Source organism: Trachurus japonicus, chromosome 6 (assembly GCF_045865225.1).
Source record: "Trachurus japonicus isolate A0001 chromosome 6, Traja_1.0".
Taxonomy (NCBI): Eukaryota; Metazoa; Chordata; class Actinopteri; order Carangiformes; family Carangidae; genus Trachurus; species Trachurus japonicus.
This window is the reverse complement of record NC_140912.1, coordinates 9,565,426-9,585,966: the sequence shown is the minus strand read 5'-3', so window position 1 is coordinate 9,585,966 and position 20,541 is coordinate 9,565,426.

The window sequence follows — 20,541 nt, the reverse complement described above, 5'->3', positions numbered from 1 at the left end:
AGGGAGACATTACGTCTGTTACCAAGTGGAGTTTGTCCGCCTACGCACTCAGAAGACCAGGAGATGTGTGTCTGGGCCTGGCTTAGACTGCTGGCTTGCTCTTCTGTAGCAGGTGGCGTACACTTTCCATTTACAAGAAAACACTATGTGTAGGCAGCAAAGAGGAGGTGCTGTCATCTATTCCTGTATCGAACACAGCCAATCTGAACCACTTTGTGGCAGCATGGATGGTCATGTTGCTTTAATGCATCTTATTCTGGCGCATAATCTGGACTCAGTAAAATTATACAATGTGAAGTAAGGCTTCAGAATCCCAATTCATATATTCCCAACATTGATTCACAAATTCCAAAAATCAAATGTAGTACTTGTTCATAAAGTCATGTCGATTGTAGGCACATTTTATTTCATAACTCTGTAATAATAGTGAACACAGTAAGTACGGTGTCATCCAGAGACAAACATCAGGAAAGTGGAGCACCACCTCTAGCACCGTCAAATGATCTAACAAAGGAACACACACCGCTGCACTTCAGGTCTGATCGGGCAGCAAAAACAATTTGGTCTACAGTCTGTTTCATTTTGTTCTCCACCGCTGGAGACATAATGTTACTAACAACATAGGAAGCACTCTGCTGTTTTATCCCTCCCCCCTTTTACCCCAGGACATGGAGATAAACCTCTATTAGGACAGGCATGTAGCCACTAGCCAGTGATGGTGGTCAGTGAATTCCACTTCAGGTTCATTGCTCTCAAACAAGCAGGGGACTGTAACATGCTTCCAAGAGCCTGCAGTTTCAAGTGAAGGAGCTGCCAAGATCCAGTATTCCTTTTGGTAAGAAAATGGCCTGCATTCACTAGTTAGAGAAACTGTCAGCTTTAGACGTTTGGTGAAGGTAAAACAGAAGTGGATTGACACGCAGTCCGCTCGAGTAAGAGTCTGAAAACTGCACTTTTATCTGTGGTTTATAACCAGGAATTGAAGAACCAAGAATCAGACTTTTGTCAAAATGGTTCCATTAATTCACCCCAAAAATCAAGTTTTATGCATTGTTGTCAAGACAACCTCAAGGGTTTTCCTCAAGAATTAATTGGTGTACATCCAATGGAACAAATAGACTCATCGTTATTGAATGTTTTGTGGCCAGTGTAAAATTACATTCTTATTACATTAGACTTTCTTTTGATTTAGAACAGACTGTGACCTTTAATACATGCACGTGAGCATCTTTCTTCTCTCTCTTTTTTTTTTTTTTTTTTTACAAGTCACAGTCAATGGAAGCCAAAATGTCATGCAAGACGTTTTCTCATCTAGATAAGAAATACGGGCTCAGTATTGGCTCTTATCATCATGACCCAGAAAAGTCAAAGAGAACTCAGGAGGCCTCGTCGTGCTTTAGGTGTGTTAACACGTGTAGGACTGATGGAGGGATGAAGAGCGAGTAAAAGATGAGGAAGAGAAAAATGCAAAGAGATGATCCCTCAGGCGTCCATCCAGTCACTGCAGAAGTGAAGATATTATGCAAATTATTGAGATTATTCAGCCAACCACTGGTTTTACGCAATTAGGATTAAAGGTGGGAATTCTAGCCATTCATTGTCTCTGAGCTCTGCTCTCATGGGTCCCTGATTGGCTAAGCAGAAGTATCTCAGAGTTAAAACTGTTGCACATTATTCAGTGGCATTATCAATTTTCAGAGCCACACTTTATGTAAAGAAGGCATATAGCCCTGCAAAGTACAGATGTGGTCTGTGTCGTATGAGATTATGCCAATAGCATGTGTAAATCTTCTATTCCAGTGTGCAGCTCATAGACATGACTACACCTAATCTTCCAGAGGTATGTAATATGTTGTATGGCAGGAGCTGCATGCTTTCTGAATATTGATTACAGAGCCCATCTCAGCCACACAGCACAGTGCTCATACTTATGTACCAAGAGTATATTTATAACACTGTGAATGTGGTTAGTTATAATTTGATTTTGTACAGTTTTTCCTTTTTTATACATATACTTTATGCTTTGAAACTTCCCTGACTCGGGCTACAACTTCACCGTCACTGCTGTCATAGTAATATCTCAGTGTTACATTGTATAAATGCAAATGAGGCAGCACTAGCAGGATGGCACTGGCTTTTCTGTGTGCCCCCGCGGTTGATATTTACACTAAACTGAACACTGATGCTGAGTAATGTTTGATGATGGGCCAAGCTTGTTCAATTCCCAAAATGTGATACGCTCCAGTGGCTCAGGTCATTATACTCAGAGGCAGCATCCTTTAGAAAGCACTTTTAATGATAAGAGTTCTGTAATAAAGCTCTACAGCTAGACATTGCATTACTATCACGTTGAGTTGTTACCACCAGTTGTTTTTCTAACCAAAAATATAATTTAGCTGTTGTGTGTGTGTGTGTATGTGTCACCACTGTACAGCTCTGTTATATCAAGCCAAAGGCTTACTGCTCACGCCGTCATGGAAATAATTTAAATACATCTGCATTTGAAAGTAAGACTGTGTCAGTGTTTCAGTGTGACAGTTGTTCAGGGATGAGCAGGGCGATGTGTTAGCCTGTCAGCTCTTTCTCGTGAGGAGCAGTTGGATGGTGTGAAGCTGGAAAGAGGGATACAGCGCATCTTTGATCGTGAAATAATTTCACCTCAGAATTTCTTTTGACCCTAAATGACTGTTCGATGAAGATATTTGATTTCTTGCTATTTCGGGAGTCTCTCCTTCCTGTTGATGTGTGAAGTGTCGGCATGGTTTACCCAGGCAGACATTCACCTCACACATTGCTCAAAATGACAGATTTCTCTGTTTTGCATCTCTCTCTCTCTTTCACCCTCTCCCTTTCTCTCTTCCCCCTTCCTCTCTGTTTTTTTTTCGTTCTTTCTTTTCTTTTTTTATAACTCTAACACCCCCTTTCCCTTTCACTCCCACTCCCACCACCTCCCCTTGGGCAATGGGAGCTGAGATGGAAGGAGAGATGGATGATGTTGTTTTGAACTGTGACATGTCTCCATGCAAGTCATTCCATTATTATTCATAAATAATTGGCCAGGACCGTCTGTGGCAGCTATTTATAGAGCTGATTACCGATTTGCCAAAGAGCGCAAACTCTTACAGCTTTATTTCTTCCTCTTTCTTGTTTACCCAAATGAAAACCTGAAACAGAAGGTTTGGTTTTCATGGAGCTCCTTACAAAGCTTTTGACCTCTGGTTGATTTTGTTCACCCTGAAACACCGGTCCAATGCCACCACTGTGCCTGTGCGGTGTGTAATTTGATGCAGTTTCTGTCATCTCACCTCTCTTCCAGCTGGTCCCTCGAACAGTTCAGAATGCTTAAAAATGTTTTTATTCTCTCTCACTGGCAGGTAGAGATATTAACTCCATCTCTCTTCTGAGGATCTGTCTCCCACTTAAGTTGAAAATCAATACGGGCCGGTGAGGCCGGTCAGTTATACTAGAGTGGACAGGAGCACAGGTTCTATTCAGACAAACGGCATGCAAACACACAAGTCACTGTTCATCAACATTACAAGTCCATTAGTCATATTAATACATGTGTGTATGTATGATGTGTGTGTGTGTGTTTGGAGGTACCTGTAGTGCTTGGTGTACACTGTTAAATCTTGAAAGGTGCCCTTGGAAGGTTGAAAGTGTGGCTGTCAAAGAGAAAGAGTAGGAAATCTAAGTGGAGGGAAAAAATTAGGAAGTAATCAGATTGAGAACAAAAGAGTGGATTATTTAGCCCTCATGGTTCATTAGGATAAGCCCAGAGCCTTCTGATGAATATTACATGGGAGAGTTAGATTAGAACAGATGAAAGGGAGAACGCTAGCTCAGCCAAAATGTGCATAAACATACTGTAGATGTGGCTGCACTTTGTTTGGAGGATGCAGTTAACATTGGAATATGCAGGTTGAGAGAGAGCAGGAGGTGAATTGGGTTTTTTTTCTTTTGGGGGGGGGGGGGCACCTGGCATTAATGCCCCTTTCACATGGGATTAAACAGGACGGAAGGCTTTCACAATCATCAACCTCTGTCAGGTCAGCGTTTCTGCTGAATCAGGATAATGGGATATGGTAGTATGTTGGACTTGCTAAAAATAAAAATAAAAAAGACAACATAGCACAACTTGAGTCCTAGCCTATTTTCAAGACACCAAAAGAATTCAATTTCAAACACAAATCGAAAGCTCTGCATGTGCCGTAGCAAAGCAGACGGCGCTGCATCACCTCATAAAGCGCTCCGTCTCCACCGCAGTGTGACAGCATGAGAACATGGCTGGAATGCAGGATGACAAGGCTGTGTGGTAGAAACAGTCGGCTGTCATTAGTATGCAGCACAGACCCGTCTTGTCTAGCTGGACCTTTGCAGAAATTCCCCCCCCCCCCCCCAGAACAGCAGATAAATTGTCTGTAGTGAATAGAGCAGCTGAGGCAAATCTGTGGCCCTTTCTACACAAGGAGATTTCTCCTGTGTAGTGGGATCCAGCCCATACACGGCTCTCACAACAGCCTTAAAATAGACGAGTTGTATGAAGAATAGAGTCAAAATTCAACTTCATTGTAACACTGTCATGAGAAAGAGAAGCAAAGAGACGGCGAGAGAACCTTATTAAAACCTGTGCTTCAGTGGCTTAGCTCTCAACTCCTGAGTGAGTTTTATCAGAGAAGGCCCTTCAAGCATGACCACAGTAATGAACTTATTAGCCATGAAATTGACTTTTCTGATAAATAGGGAACAGAGTTTAGGGGACCAAGTTCATATTTAAACTCTTTTGTTTGAGATTCACAATTACATTTTACTATGAACATTTTATTAACAACTGGATTTGCACATGAACCCTCGATTTTCTACATATTGACAGATATCCTCACGACACCTCGGGTTACCACTACGTGTCTCACATGGGTGCTGTCATCGCCTTATAGAAGCTACAGTATACACAGAAGCTCCAGAAGAAGTGAAATGATGTGTTGACATGTCAGAATTTAGGTCTACCCAGCTGGGTCTTAAAGGGATGTCACGATTACTTGTTTTCACAATTAATCATGGTATTAAACGCCACAATTAATTAATTGTAAAGATTCCTAAATACCGTTACTTTCCCAAAAAGATGATGTTGGAACCTTATTGGCAGATGTGCAAGAAAATAAAGGTAAATTATTATTAACGTAACATTGAATTGGTAGGAATTTAAATGTTAGCCTGTCATTTTTAATTTAAAAAAAAGCAAAACAAAACAAAAAAATTAAATTAAATTAAAATAAACACACACATTTGGTATAGATGACAATTTATGACGTGAATATTTCAAACATTTTGGGGGGTTAAGAATTGATTAAGAGTTGGTCATATACTGTATTAATAGATAGTTGAAATATTTTGTGGAAACAATGAGTAATGTAATTATATTTTGACTATATTTGATTTTACACATTCATAGTGTTGTGAAATTAATTAGTGCAGAATAATCGTGATAATCGTAACCATCACTGTGATTATTTCTCTGACAATATTCGTAAGAAAATTCATAATCGTGACATCTCTAGTCTTAATACATCAGGACACCCAAGAAGAACTGGTGTATGGAAAACATTGAAATCCATGTCATCATAGCAGTCTGGTCTTCTCTCCAACAGGTGATTCTGTGATCTTCAGCTGTTGGCGGTGCAGAAAGCACCCAGACAATCTGTGTCAGTGTGTACAGAATGGCCTACTACACTTCTCAATTTGCATGGATATCCTGTGACATCCAATCAACATATCCCATTGTGGTGAGTGTCAGACTCTGGTTGATTGATTGTAGTTCTGCTTTGCACCCCTCTGCTCAGAGCTCAACTCTGCAATGACAGAAAGGACACACAGATGAATAATGCATGTCTGCATCAAGCCCTCCTGAAAGCACAATGCATGTAGAGAAAGAGAGGGATTGATAAAGTGAGAGATTGTCCATACTGAACAAGTTGGGCACTGCACACAAAATTAGAGATTGTGTTGACACAATCTCATATAAAGTGTCCAATACAAAGTGTGATTAGATTAGAACAAACAATGACTTTCATTATGTTGGCTTCACTAATATAAGATGACTGCTCTTTCTTTAAATTCATAGTGAGACTTTGAAATAAAACAAATATTTCAGAGGGTGAAGTACCAACACTAGCTGATCTAATTAAAGGTCTCATTTATCTTTTGAGGGTTTCCCTATTGCTCTCAGAATTTACAAATTGTTGGCCAGAGCCGTTACGTGCCCTTTGCTCCTCCAGAATCCTTTCTGGAGGAGCAAAGGGCATGTAACGTAACTGAAGCACTGCACTGGACCAAAGCTCCAAGAAAGTATATTTCTTGGAGCAGAGCTCAACATTACATCAAAGAGCGTGATCCTCTAGAAAGAGAGTCATAGATACTGCAGAGAAATGGTGTTCATTAACCTTGGCATGGACACTTCTATGGCCAAGGGTCTGAGGCTAACAACATTGAATTTGTATCAGTAGCTCAGTGGCTCTTTTTTTGGAGGGTGCTTGTAAAATTGTATTTCCCTCAGAGACATCAGGAACATATCAGCCTGCTTCCTTCTGTTACACAAAGCTGGACAATGTTTATTTCTGAACGTGAAAGTGATTCTCTCTGATGGTAAATGCAAAGATGGTTTACATGTGAAGTGGCTGAGAGGGAAATGAGAAGAAAAGAAGACTGACACTTAATCTGTCTGATCCACCTCGTGTGAGTGTTCTTAGCAATTACAACACATTAAGATGCATGACTAGTAATCTCAATAAACTGAATGCAAAAATAGGTATGCCCATTCACAAGCTGGCAGGTGATTAACAGCATGGTCCGTTTTCATGTTTTGCGGGAAAATAAACGATGAAGCTGAAACAATGACTAGTATTTATCTTTTTCTGTACAACATTAATAATCCTTTACTTGGAAGTCTCTTCAGCTTTTGTTTCATTGCATTTATTCATTCATTTTTTCATTTTTTTAAGCTGCATGTTTTTTGTTTTTCACCAAATAAACCATGTTTTTTTTTTTTTTCCATATTAATGAATCCACGGCTGCAGCAGCAATACAAAAGCTTCTTCTATGTGCGTCAGTATCCACAGGCTTTCTCTGTACTCATATGTATTCCTGTTTAAAAGGAGCAAAGAAGGGAGTGGGGTGTGAGCAGAGGTTTAATGCATAAAAAATTAACCGTTTAGTTTTGAATTGCATTCTGTCAGGCTCCTCACAGTCAAAGGGGGAGTGTGTTTCCGTGTGAGTGTGTGAGAGAGAGTGAGATTAGCAGGGCCATGGAGGGGGGTTGAAGACAATATTAAAAGAATGATCAACCCTTAAAGCTTTCACCATGTACCGTGTATTTTTACTACTCTACATGATTGCACATATGCTTTAGGAATAAAATGCAATTGGAACAGTTGAGAGGATTAATTCATAATTAGATTTTATTATATTATAATTGACTTCTTTTTCACCATTATTTTTCCCAATGATATACTGTATATGTGGTAAACAGGGAAAAAATCAAATCAATACATTGTGCAACCATCCTTTGCTATTAAAACAGTTGTCCTTGGTACACTTGAATATAGTTTTTGTTGTGTTGCAAGAACTTGCTGCAGTTCTTCTTTGAGTTTAGCCCGTCTCAGTGTCTGACTCCATGACGTGGAGATCAGGGCTCTGTGGACCAGACCATCTCGCGCACGGCTCTTTGTTCTTCACGACTGGCTGTATATTTGGAGTAGTTGTTGCCATGCTGAATGACCAGTCAAACACAAAATTGAGACAATTTAGAGGCGTCCATTTTCATTAGTTAACATACAATGACACAAAATGAAATACGAATCAAATTAAAGCAGAAGTAAGTGATATATTTGTGTTAATATAAGTCTTAAATAGTTATATCTTCCGACAGCAATCACTTACATAGAGTGTTTGGACTGAAACACGGGTCTCTCAGTCACTCTGCTCTGCTCTGAGCCGAGGAGAAAACATTTATCGTATCCTACAGTTTTTATCCAATGAGGAGAGAGAACGGCATGCAGGGCTGTGTGTGCAGCCAAGGAACGCCGTGAATGTGGCGACGTAGGGACGAGGACTGTTATGGTGCGTTCAAGGAAACTCGTATTTTTCCGACCGTGAAGTGGTACCAGTTCGATCTGGTACGAGTTCACCGGTCGGAAGTTACGAGTGGCCGTTATAGTGACTTTCACCGGTAAAACAGGTTGGAAAAACACGAGTGGGTTGCCTGAAACGCTACAAAGTCGTAAGTTGTGACTTGAAGCTGTAATTTACGATTTCAAAAGCCTGCCTGGAACGCAGCATTAGCGAAAACGACCGGACCACTTACTTCTGCTTTAAATACCCCAAAAAACATGATGTACTTTCAATGTAATTTTCAGACAATCATGTAAACAATAAACCCATAAGCAGTTTGTTACAATACACAGATACGTTTTGTTATGAGGTGACTGACCTCTAATGGCTGCAGCAATAGGAAGCAAACAGACAAGGCATGAGATTGTTCATGTCGGAGGACTTGTTTGATGGGAACTGGTGTTTTGTTTAATTGTGAAACTTGTTTGATCCGAGCTGATCTGCATTTGTTTTTACAGAGTTTATCTTAATGAACTATAGTAATGAACTTTAGGGAAGAGTCTGAGGGTATTTTCCTCCTGTGCTAACAAACACAAGCATGGAAAATCTTTAATAGTATACCAAGATACATGGAGTATAAATCCAGTATTCAGCATAAACAGATTGACCACTCAAAAGCCCAGACAATAAGTATGCTACTTATAATCCATCAGTTGTTGCCAATTGCACAGAAAGAGTTTTAATATGACCCAGTTTTAGGAGATTACTTGCGTTATGCTGACGTCACTGTCTAAAAAGGCTGGAGGCCTGACAACTTCAGCATGAAGGTAAGACGTCTCTTAAAATTTAAGGAAGCCTCTGCAGAGCACAGAGCTGGGGTAACATGCTGTTTGAAGTCTAAAGTCTCCTCGTCCTCAACAGCATAGTGAATTTAAAGTTACTGATTTGAGTGGGTGCAGAACTTTGTGTGTGTGTGTATAGTGTTTATACATTATTCCTGGTGTGATTTGTCAGGTCCTCCCAACTGCAGTTACAAGAAGAAATTCACATTGTTGAAATTCATATTTTTCATGCTGGATGTGAATGGTATTATTGTTACCGTATGCAGAATATTGTGACTGGTAAAGGAGGTAAGTGTTGTCTTGGAGAGGATGCAGAAGTCAGTGCAGATACTGAGCAGATGAGGAGACTGTCGGTTCAGTTTTTAGTACTACGGCAATCTCTGACCTGATGTTACATCACATGAACTCACTCCAGAGGGTTCCAGCCAGTAAAATATACGGATTTTATGAGAGCACAGGATTGGTACTCAATATCAGATACCTTAAAGATTCAGGTAGGATTTGGTATCCAGGGAGAGAAAGTGGAATCGTGTGTTTTTGTGGTAAAATTGATGTGTAAATGTGTAATGTGTAATGTGTAAAGGACTTAATATTGTCCTTAACCTTCCTCTTGTGTTAGGGTCAGCACTGACCCGTTTTTAGGTTTTTTTTATCCATAAAAGTACCACATACATTTGTTTATTGCATCAAGGCTTTTTGACTTTGTCAGGAACTTCTATTTAATAAACTTTTTTTTTCTTGCAAAATTCTAAAGTGCTCTGGTTAAAATTATGACATTTGTGTTGTTAGGGTCGGTTACAACCCGATTATAATGATAAAGACAACAATTAGAGTGCAAAACCACCCTTTTCAGGAAGGGAAAATTGTTTTAACTGTGTTACAGCTGATTTAAAACTTGGGTCAAAACCGACCCTATATGGTAGCAGAAAGCTAACAAGAGGAAGGTTTAATTGAAGTCAAGGGGTATACTGACAAAAAGGGCCCAGGGGCCCACACCAAAAATATTAAAACCAACATTTTCATGGATAAGGAAGTAACCAATAGATGGTCCCAGAAAGCTAACACAAGGTTAAGGTTAAAGGGGGATTAGGCCTTTTTACAGGTGTTTGGTGATGGGAAGTTATATTGCATTCATCAACAGTTTGAATGAAGCAGTCCAGAAAGAGCAGTGTGAAATGTGTTGCCTTGAGCGTTCTTGCGGGAGTCTGTGTCATGTGAAGACTACAGGATTACAAATGTGGAGTTAGGAAGAAGTGAAAGTCTTACCAGACCTCTGTGAAGCGCTCCTCATCGTTGCTTCATCTCTGCCGGTGGCTGTCTGTGGGTAAAAACACATTAAGCAAATTAAGATTTTATTGCCATAAAGCCTCATCAGTAAATTTCAACAGTTTGACGGTCCGTGAAATACCCAGCTCTGATATAGATGAGTTTCACTACTATGTTTAAAAAAAAAAAAAACATGGGTGGAGTTACACTGTGGTCCTGGAGCTGTGAGGCTCTCCGCCTCATGCACCGTGTTCAACCTGCTACATCTCGAGTGTGAAGCTGTAGATTATCATCATCTCCGCTGAGATGGTGTGTGAAGTGTATGTGTGTTTGTGTGTGTGTCACAGCCACAGAGTCCGGCGTCCCCGACGCCAGGCAAGGTCCTGAGTCTTCTCAGAAGCTTGGCCAACTGGATCGTGGCATCCTTGACACCCGGATCGAGTTGGACCTCTGGAAAGTGTGCGCGTGTTTGAGTGAACGTCAGCTCCGGGCCCGGCGTCCCCGACGCCAGGCAAGGTCCTTGAACAAGGATGGACCTTGGCCAACTGGATCGGGGCATGGGCCCAGATGTATGTCCGGATCCAGCTGGGCCCCTGAGAACGACATTCAGCTTCCCCGCTCTTTTACTGAGATGAGTGTGATGAGCGCAAGCGCAGGCGGCCTGTATAAAACCGTCCACCACCGCAGATCAAGTGTTTGACGCGCAGTATTTAAAGAGCTCCAGCGCACCAGCCTTTTCTGTAATGGTGCAGCCGATACACTATATTTAATATATGGCAGTGAGATAGAGCACACAAAATACAATAATGTAGGCGTAGTAGCATTTCTCGCTTTTCGATCTGTACCTTTTAAATGTATCTAACGTAACCACAACACGGACGTCCGTGGCATGCCGGGAGATAGAACAGTGTCTTTGGAATGTTATTGTGAAGCTACAGGCTAACGTTAGCTGCGCTAACCGCTAGCTTAGCTTGAAGCACAGTGAGTTAACGTTAGCTATAGTAATCATTATCATCCCCGTTACTTTGTTTTGTTTGTTTCCAATACATTTAGAAGCCGTGTTTCGCCCCTGTAATTGTGTTGTGTAGAAAACACCACAAGAGGGGAAGACAATTCACCATGTGTAACGAGGAGCCGATCTCAGCTGGAGAGCACAAAGCCAGCAGAGCAACAGGAGCTCCAGATGCAGCTTGCATTGTGGCTTCGTCCAGCGGTGCACAGTGAGGCTGTGGGGTATTAAGTCACTTGCCGCCACCTTTTGACAACGGTGGCCGTGAGTCTTTTCAACTGTGGGCTCGCCGCCATGAGGTAATTCAAGCAAGAACAGTGGTGTGGATTTGAATACAGTGTTAGCAGCTGAGTTAGCCACTAGAGTCGTTTTCCCACTAAAATTAGCGGGTCGACGCAGGTTTTTTAAGCGCGGGTCGACCCGCTAACAATCGGCATTTGGCCCCTTTCCCATTGACCAAAATGAGCCGAGTCTGACCCCCGCTGAGGGATCAGACAGAGCATAAACCAGTCGCCCCGTTCTCATCCGTGGTGCAAGAGACACACACAGTCATGCCACAGCCGCCCGCCGCAGAGTGTCCGTCCGCCGAGGCAGACTCTCTGGCTGGCTGACCTGGAGCACCAGGACCGCGGAGGACAGAGAGTCTGCTGCGGCCGGATGACGGACGTCTGCGGCACAACACGTCAGTTAAACAGACTGTCGCTTCTTTTCTTTTCTTTTTTTCTATCGTTTTTGGTCAGTGTTCTCTGATCTTTTGATCCCAGTCTCGGATGAGAGCAGAGCGGAGCAGAGCTTTGTTTTGGTACGTGATAAGAGACACGACCGGCGCGATGACGTAGCGTCACGTAACGTTCAGTGTCATCACGTAAATTAGCGGGTTGACGCGGGTCTGGCGTTCCCACTGCAAGCCGTTCGGAGCCGAGCCGATTAAAGGCGATTTTAACCCGCGTCGCTTGCCGAGTCGTCGACGTGGGTCGACGCGGCTCGGTGCGCCTTTCCTACTGCCACCAAAAGCCGATTGTTAGCGGGGTTTAAACGGGTTTTTTGGCCAGTGGGAAAGGGGTATAAGTCACCTCCCATAGCTGTTTATAGTGTGGGATAACCTGTCACAGGAAACTCAGACCTGTTACACTGAAGCAAAGAAACAGAATGAGTAATTGCATCTTTTCATAGACTGCGTAATGAAGCAATGGAAGTTTATCATGTGGATGTATGCAGACTTGTCGGAGAAGCTTTTCCAGATTTTGAGCAAAATGCTTCATAGTATTTGAAAGTGTCTGACTTTATAACCAGAACAGAGTATCGCCCCAGATCATTTGCTAGCTCTGTATGTTTAATGTTTACAATTTTTACTATTTCAGGTTATTTAAATTTTTAAAAAGCTATGTTTTTTTCCCGTTTCCAGTTCTTAATGTTAAAGTAGCACTATCGCAAATTCCAATTCTTTGTTCTGCCACTAGATGGGGCCAGTGGTGCGGCAGTCTATCGTATATATCAGAAAACAAGTGGGCGTTTCATATGCTTCAACTAAATATGCACCCCACACCTTGATACATTCCTAACTCATATGACTGTGGTTTCACAGTCAGATAATGAAGTGAGCTGCAGCATTTCCCTTCGCCAGTCGTCTCGGAAAAGGAAGGCACCGGCCAGATTTTGAGAATCGTCAAGTGATGTAAGTTATCTACACTAGGCATGCAAGATTCAAACTACACTATTTTATGGTCGTATAGGCAAAGTTACTTTGGCTCCATGTCCCCTAAAGCAAATTTCTGACCATGGACTGGGACACTTTGAGCTATGTAGGCCTAGTAACATAGGCCACTGATCATAATATGAACATTCATTGTAGAGTTTTCTGTTTTTGTTATAAACGGGTACCCCCTTTGCATTTCCAGTTTTCTTCTGTTTCCACAGTCAGAAGAGTCAGTTGCTGGGCCTAGCGGTGAACGTCACCAGTGAGAGAGAGAGCAGGGGGCTTGGGACACTCTGTGTGTCAACTGATGTAAGTGGCTACCATAGGCATGCAAGATGCAGCCTACAGTACACAAAACGTGTGTGGTATGTGGTCCTCACAGCATAAGAAACATTACTTGTGTCTTTGTGTAGTACTGTACTTTTATTCTTCTCCACCAAAACAATTCCTGGTAATCTCTGAAGCCAGCAGTGATTGAGATCACTCACTCGGACACTTCTAAAAAGCCAAAAGTTTGCATTACAACAGCAAATATATTTTAGGCTTAGGTATTTATTGTATAATAATAAGCAAAGTCATACCTATGTAACGGATGTGCACTCACTCCACCCATAAAAGACGTGCTAACCAACCCGCCAAGTGGTTGTCAACCTCTTGGCGCAACACAGTCTCACCCCTTTGCGTCAAACGGTTGACGCTTGGTCAAGGCCCCTTACGTCAATATACTGACGTGGAGGGGGTACCCTCGAGGTCGTTTCTCGACGAATAGGGCCACTCATAGACTTGAATGCAAATCCCTCATCGTCGGATTTTGACGAAGGGGGGCGGGACCGTTTCTCCCTCACTCCCAGTGCGTCAACAGCCTGACGAACGGTCACTGTCCCTCATCGTCACATGCCTGACTCATTAGGTGCCCGTTTTTCGTCAGGTTTTGACGCGCTCGGCTTTCAGTTGATTCCAATGCAGTCCCCTTCGCGGCGATATGTGACGCTCAGAGCAAGTGATCCAGCCGACCCGGCTGCGGCACTGACAGACGCTGTGAGCAGAGAATAACTTTTTTTTTTTTTTTTTTTTTTAACTTTTCCTTAAAGCTTTATTGAACCTGATGCTGCTGTGTCTTTCGGCAAGGACGTCCTTTCGGTTATTTATTTATTTATTTATTTATTTAGTGATCATGGTGTTTGGTGCAGAATAATCAATAAAGAAATAAATAAATAAATTACGTCCTTGTCGGAAGCTGCGTCAGACCAGGAGGGGGGGGTTGTGGATTCTACAGGTGAAGACCACTTCCGCGTTCAAAAAGCTGCTCTGTTTAATCAATATTCTGAAGAAAGATCTGATTATTAGCCATAACGCTGTAACCATCCAAGGAAGACTGTGTAACAATATTATGTGCTTCTGCTGAGTCCAAAAGCCCTTTGTAATATTGTGGCGTCCCCAGTGGTGGGCTGGTGCCACACCGCTGGTCACGCCCTCCTGATTAAGGCCTGCCGGTGACACCTGGGCCCGGTGTCACCAGGTTATAAAGCCAGGCCTGCTGATTGCTCTCACTCTCTCTCCTTCTCTCTCTCCTGCAGGTACCGGTGACGGCGATGCAGCCTCCTTAGTTTACTTTGTTGCTCCTTTGTGTTATGCACCTTACAACACCCCACACACACATATGTCTCACATTCACACAACATGCTCTACATACCTATGTACTGACACTCACACCCCATGATCTGGTCTTTTGTTGCAGTATCTTATTATTTATTATTAAATAAACATTTGTTAATTGTTGCCACGGTGGTCTCTCCCTCTTTGTCATGGCTGTAAGAGCCAGGCTGTGACAAAAGTGGGGGCTCGTCTTAAGCTTATTTTGGTGATAGATTAAATTTGTTTGGTTTGTTTGTTGGGGCAGCGTGGCTGTGTAATCAGGTGAGTGGGCCCTGGTGCGCGCTGTGCCCTATTGCGTGGGTGGGGAGATCCGCCGTGCGCTTAGTGTCGTGGTTGCTCCGGTTGTTTTTTTCTCCTCTCTTTTGTTTGTTCTGTTGCTCATTCATGCGTTCCAAAGAGAAGGTAAGTGTTTCCACCCCGTTGCACTGCGAAGTTTCCCCTGTCAGGTGAATGGCGTTTCCCCTTTGGGTTGCGTCAGTTTGTTTTTTCTAGTGTTGTGGCGACGTGGTTAGTGTTAATTGTCTTCGGGCAATTATCTCGGGGGCACACCTCCGTGGGACATTGTGTGGTCGCCTGCGTGCAGGTTGCTTTCACAAACCCACTGGTTTTGCGTGCGTAAATTCCCACCGCAAGCCACATGAAGACTAGGGTTGAGGGATAGGTAAGTTTTGGTTAGGCAGGTAAGTGGGGAAAACTTCGGGGAGGTAAAGTTCGCCTCGATTGTGCATTTTGGGAGAGTAAACACTGTGCATTCTGTTTGGTTCACGCGCTGAGCTATGGCTTCGGTGGCAGAGTTTGTTGATGCGCCCTCAGAGGGGTTTCTTAATAGCTGTTCCTGGGAGCAGTTAGCGCAGATAGCTGAGCATTATGAGATGGATTTTACAGGGAATGAGTATAAAAGTGAGTTGAAGGAAATTGTTTTGTCCACGTTAGTAGGTAAAGGAATTGTGGGGAAGGAAGAGTCTCTTGCAGACTTGGCTGCGCCAGATGCGCCAAGTTCTGTGCCGGTGTCTGAGTCTGGGCTGACGTTTGAGCAGCGCAGGGAGTTAATGGCTTTGCAGTTAGAGCAGGAAAAAGTGAGATTTGAAGTTGAGAAAATGAGGCTCGAGCAGCAGAGATTGAGTTTGGTCCGAGATGGGAAGTTTCCGGGTTCCGCGTCACCTGAAGAGGGACAGTGTTTTTTTGATCTGGGCGCAAATTTGAGACTGATGCCTAGGTTTACTGAGAAGGATCCCGATACATTTTTTGCTTTGTTCGAGCGTGTTGCGGACGCGAGGCGGTGGCCAGATGCGGATAGAACTTTAATGCTCCAGTGCGTCTTGACTGGGGGGCCCAGGAGGCGTACTCCGCATTAAGTGCCGCTGATTGTTTGTCGTATGCAAAAGTGAAGTCGGCTGTTTTGAAAGCATACGAATTAGTTCCGGAAGCGTATCGCCAAAAATTCAGGAATTGGGTAAAGGGTGAAAAACAAACGCACATGGAGTTTGCGCGTGAGTTGTTGTCCCACTTTAACCGTTGGTGTTCTGCTGCCTGTGTGGGTGATTTTGAGAGCCTTTTTGAGTTAGTTGTACTGGAACAGTTGAAGAATTCGATTCCGCAGCGCATTGCAACGTATTTGAGTGAACAGAAAGCGGCTACTGTGTTGAAAGCGGCAGAGCTTGCCGATGATTTTGTTCTGACGCATCAAAGCAGCCTGGGTGATGCGCAGCGTCGGGCAAGTAGTTATGGTAATTCCCGCTATAGCGCACAGCATTCCACATCTGGCCCGTCACAGGCCTTTAATGCCTCGAGGGGCAGAGATGAGGGGGGCAGGGTGTGTAATTATTGCCAAGGCGCTGGGCATTGGAAGGATCAGTGTCCCGTTTGGAGGTCTAGAAGTAAACACACGTCGTTCTCACCTGCTCTTGCGTGTTCCGTTGTCCCGAGGTTGAAGCCTGGGAGTGTTGATCCGGGTGGTAGTAATGGTTTTGAGCCTTTTATCGCTGATGCAGTTTGTGTCTTTGGTTGGCGGTAAGGAACGTGTGCCAATAAAGATTTTGCGTGACACTGGTGCCAAACACTCGTTTATTGTGGAGTCAGTTTTGCCTTTCTCATCTAAGACGGAGACAGGAGACTTTATTTTGATGCGAGGCTTGGGTTTGGAGCTGACGCGGGTTCCACGCCATAACATGGTGGTGGAGTGTGGTCTGGTGCGTGGCGCTGTGGCTGTCGGGGTGCGTCCTGCGCTGCCGATTGAGGGTGTAGCCATGATAGTGGGCAACGATCTGGCTGGTGGTGTTGTGTGGGCGGATGGCCTGCCGCCTCCGGTGGTTACTTCGAAGCCACTTGCGTCTGGGGAGCTGGATGAAAGTGGTCAGAGGTACCTGGAGGTTTTTCCAGCCTGTGCCGTGACGCGCGCGCAGAGCCGTGTTCTGGCTGCACCTGATTTGTCTAGCCCAGTGCGTAAACCAGAGTCTGTGGTCTCCATTCCCGATTTGCCTCCATCAGTTTCTCGAGATGAGTGGATTAAAGGCCAGGGTACTGATCCATCTTTGTCCGGGTTGGTTGCGAGTGTCATTGCAGGGTCTGAGTTGGAAAATGTTGCGCACAGATACTTTGTACAGAATGAGTTGCTTGTGAGGAAATGGGTGCCGTGTGATGGTGATTTTGTGGGCGAACCAGTGTTCCAGATTGTTGTGCCTGAATTGTTTCGGGACGCAGTGTTGAAAATCGCACATGATGAGTCTGGGCATTTGGGCATAAGGAAAACGTATGACCGGGTACTGCGTTTTTTTTCTGGCCAAGGTTGAAGCGCGATGTTGCCAAGTATGTGAAAACGTGCCACAAATGTCAGTTGAGGAGTAAGCCGAACCATTTGTCATAGACAGCGGCGCCGTTCAGCCCTGGAGATCAAGTTTTGGCGTTGACTCCAGTAGTGCATTCCCCGTGTCAAGCCAAGTTTACAGGTCCTTATGTTGTGGAGCGACAGGTCTTGGAGCAGAATTATTACATTGCGACTCCGATGCGACGAAAATCCTCTCGTCTTTGTCATGTTGATTTATTAAAACCTTATTATAGACGTGACACTGTTGAATCTGTTTCCTGTTGGTCCTGAGTGTGGGTTGAATGCAAGTCCTGTTCTTACGGTTGAGTCTGTGTCGTCAGGTTGGGGGGTCCTGTGATCGGATTGGACAGGGAGACAGATGTCCGCGGCCCAGATGATCCTGTCGTTTGTGGAACACATTTGGTGGAACATGACATTGATGTTGAGTATAGTGTGCCAAGTAAGCAGCGTTGGTATAGGTGTGCACCACACAAGCAGAAAGTGATGGAGTCGGCCAGAGTTTTGAAGTGCATGTAGGTTCTGGTGGGAGTTCTCTGATTGTGTACACGGATCATGCTAATTGCCTAGACATTAGACATATTAAAGGCAAGGATAATGTGTTGGCCGATGCCCTTTCTCGTGCCCCAGTGGGTTAGGGGGGTATTGGGATTTTGGGTATTGTGTGTTATCGTATGTATTATATGGTGTAAATGTATTCAGTTTTCATGTCGCCTGTCGTCCCATGTTTCCTCCCCTACCTTCCTCTGAGTTTGTTTGCAGGTACCGGGTTGCAGAGGTTGGCAGGGTGGAAGGTGTGGGGTCTTCAGGTGTTTTTCAGTGATCCCGTTGGGTCCCTGTCTTGAGGGGGGGGGTGTGGCGTCCCCAGTGGTGGGCTGGTGCCATACCGCTGGTCACGCCCTCCTGATTAAGGCCTGCCGGTGACACCTGGGCCCGGTGTCACCAGGTTATAAAGCCAGGCCTGCTGATTGCTCTCACTCTCTCTCCTTCTCTCTCTCCTGCAGGTACCGGTGACGGCGATGCAGCCTCCTTAGTTTACTTTGTTGCTCCTTTGTGTTATGCACCTTACAACACCCCACACACACATATGTCTCACATTCACACAACATGCTCTACATACCTATGTACTGACACTCACACCCCATGATCTGGTCTTTTGTTGCAGTATCTTATTATTTATTATTAAATAAACATTTGTTAATTGTTGCCACGGTGGTCTCTCCCTCTTTGTCATGGCTGTAAGAGCCAGGCTGTGACAATATCAACTTTATTTTAAGAAAACACGCTTTGTTTCCAATGTCATATCACGGAGAAGCACTACATTACCCATAATCCTCATATTTATCAGCGACGTGTCTGATTGGTTGAGCTTGCTGTTACCAGCAAATGAAAAAATAAAACAAATTGAGCTTATATTATTTTCTTAGTAACTAAAAGGTCTTAACATCTTTTTTGTTTTCAACATTGAATAAAAAAAAGGGTGCTATATTGTTAAAATTCAACAATAAAGTGCATAAAAGTTGGCTTGACTTCTTTCTTTTTTTCTTTTTTTTCATAATTTTCACCAGCATCTTTCTGGTCCACATCACATCATATTTATTGTAATTTTTAATTCAATGAGTGACATTTTATTTTTTATCTGAAAAACATTATTATGAATTCAAGGGTCAGAGGTCACTGATTAGTGTTAAATTTAACCTTTTTGACCCTGTTTCCTTGAATAAATCACTAAGACTTTGATGCGGGAAGCTGAGATTTTGATTTGATTTTGTTCAGAGCACTAGGGACAAAGTTTCTATAGAATTTCAGACCTGTCGGACGTCCAGAAGGGTCACAGCTGACCGTCCAGGCTCGTTTCTCGGCCTTCAAAGCCTAGATTTAGAAGCCTTTTGTCTAATAACGTCTACATCCTTGGGGTTATAAGGCTGAAAGTTTCATGCATTTGTCCGGGGCCTAAGGCCATCCACCATGTGCAATTTTTCAAACCCGTGCGACCTTCACAAGTGTCAAAGGTCACTGATTTGTGACCTTTTTTGACCCCGTTTCCTTGAATAAAACACCAAGACTTTGATGCAGGAAGATGAGCTTTTAAAATGTGGTCCAGAATGTCTAGTAGATTGTGTGTGCAAAAGATTCAGAGCTCTGTGACATTCAGAAGGGTCACAAATAGCCAAAAAGCAATGCTCCTTTCTCTGACCTCATATTAAAGGAGAAATGCAATTCTTTAATAGCTTCCAGATGCTTTGGCCTATCAGGCTGAATTTTTAGTTAAAGGAGCTGGTGTTACGATCAGGAAGTAGGGGAGCTGTGCATAAAGCCAATTGGTAAGTGTCAAAGGTCACAGGGGTCAAACATCAAAGTGAATCCAGCCATTCCTGCTTTTTCTCAACAAAACATACACGCTTTAAGTTATCATCATGAAATATTAATAGGTTGTATATCAGAGAGTCCTCTATCAGAATATTTTGGTCCCGTTGCTCTAGGGGCCCCAGGGGGCCCCGGGGGGCCACTTGGCTTTCCCATGCTCCCACAGAGTTGGGTCTCGGGGTGATGGATAAGGGCCTCACCATGAGTCCACAGGCCAAGTTTCAAGTGATTTGGTCGGTTTCTATGGAAACGGCGGCCTCAAGGATACAGAGGAATGCGACTGTTTGAAGCCCCGCCTCTCGAAAAGTAATGGCTCAATCAGGACCAAACACACATCTACGCGTTCGTCTTGGGCCCCCGAACCATATATTACGAAATCAGAACTGTACGACTTTTGGAAATGTGTTTTGTCTATTTCGGCTTTTCAGACTCAGAGTCTGTCAGACTTAAAGCTTGAGAGACCAAAGTCCTTCTAGGCAAGTCAGGCCACTCGGCGGCCATATTGGCGACGCTTCGAAAAGCCCAAGAAGACCAGACCCCTATCTAATTGAATGGAGGGGTGGTCAAATCCACCCTTTAACGTGATAGCAGGACGGAAAAAACATACAGACGTGCTAGCCAGTGAAATAAGATACAAATAAAAACCAAAAAAACATAGACTTTACCGCAGAATGACGTTTAAATCGCTATTTTTCCACAGGGAGTACTCAACTGCGCATGCGCGCGGATTTACGACACAGCCGTTACTGTACGGCTGTAACGGCTAAATCCGTGATCT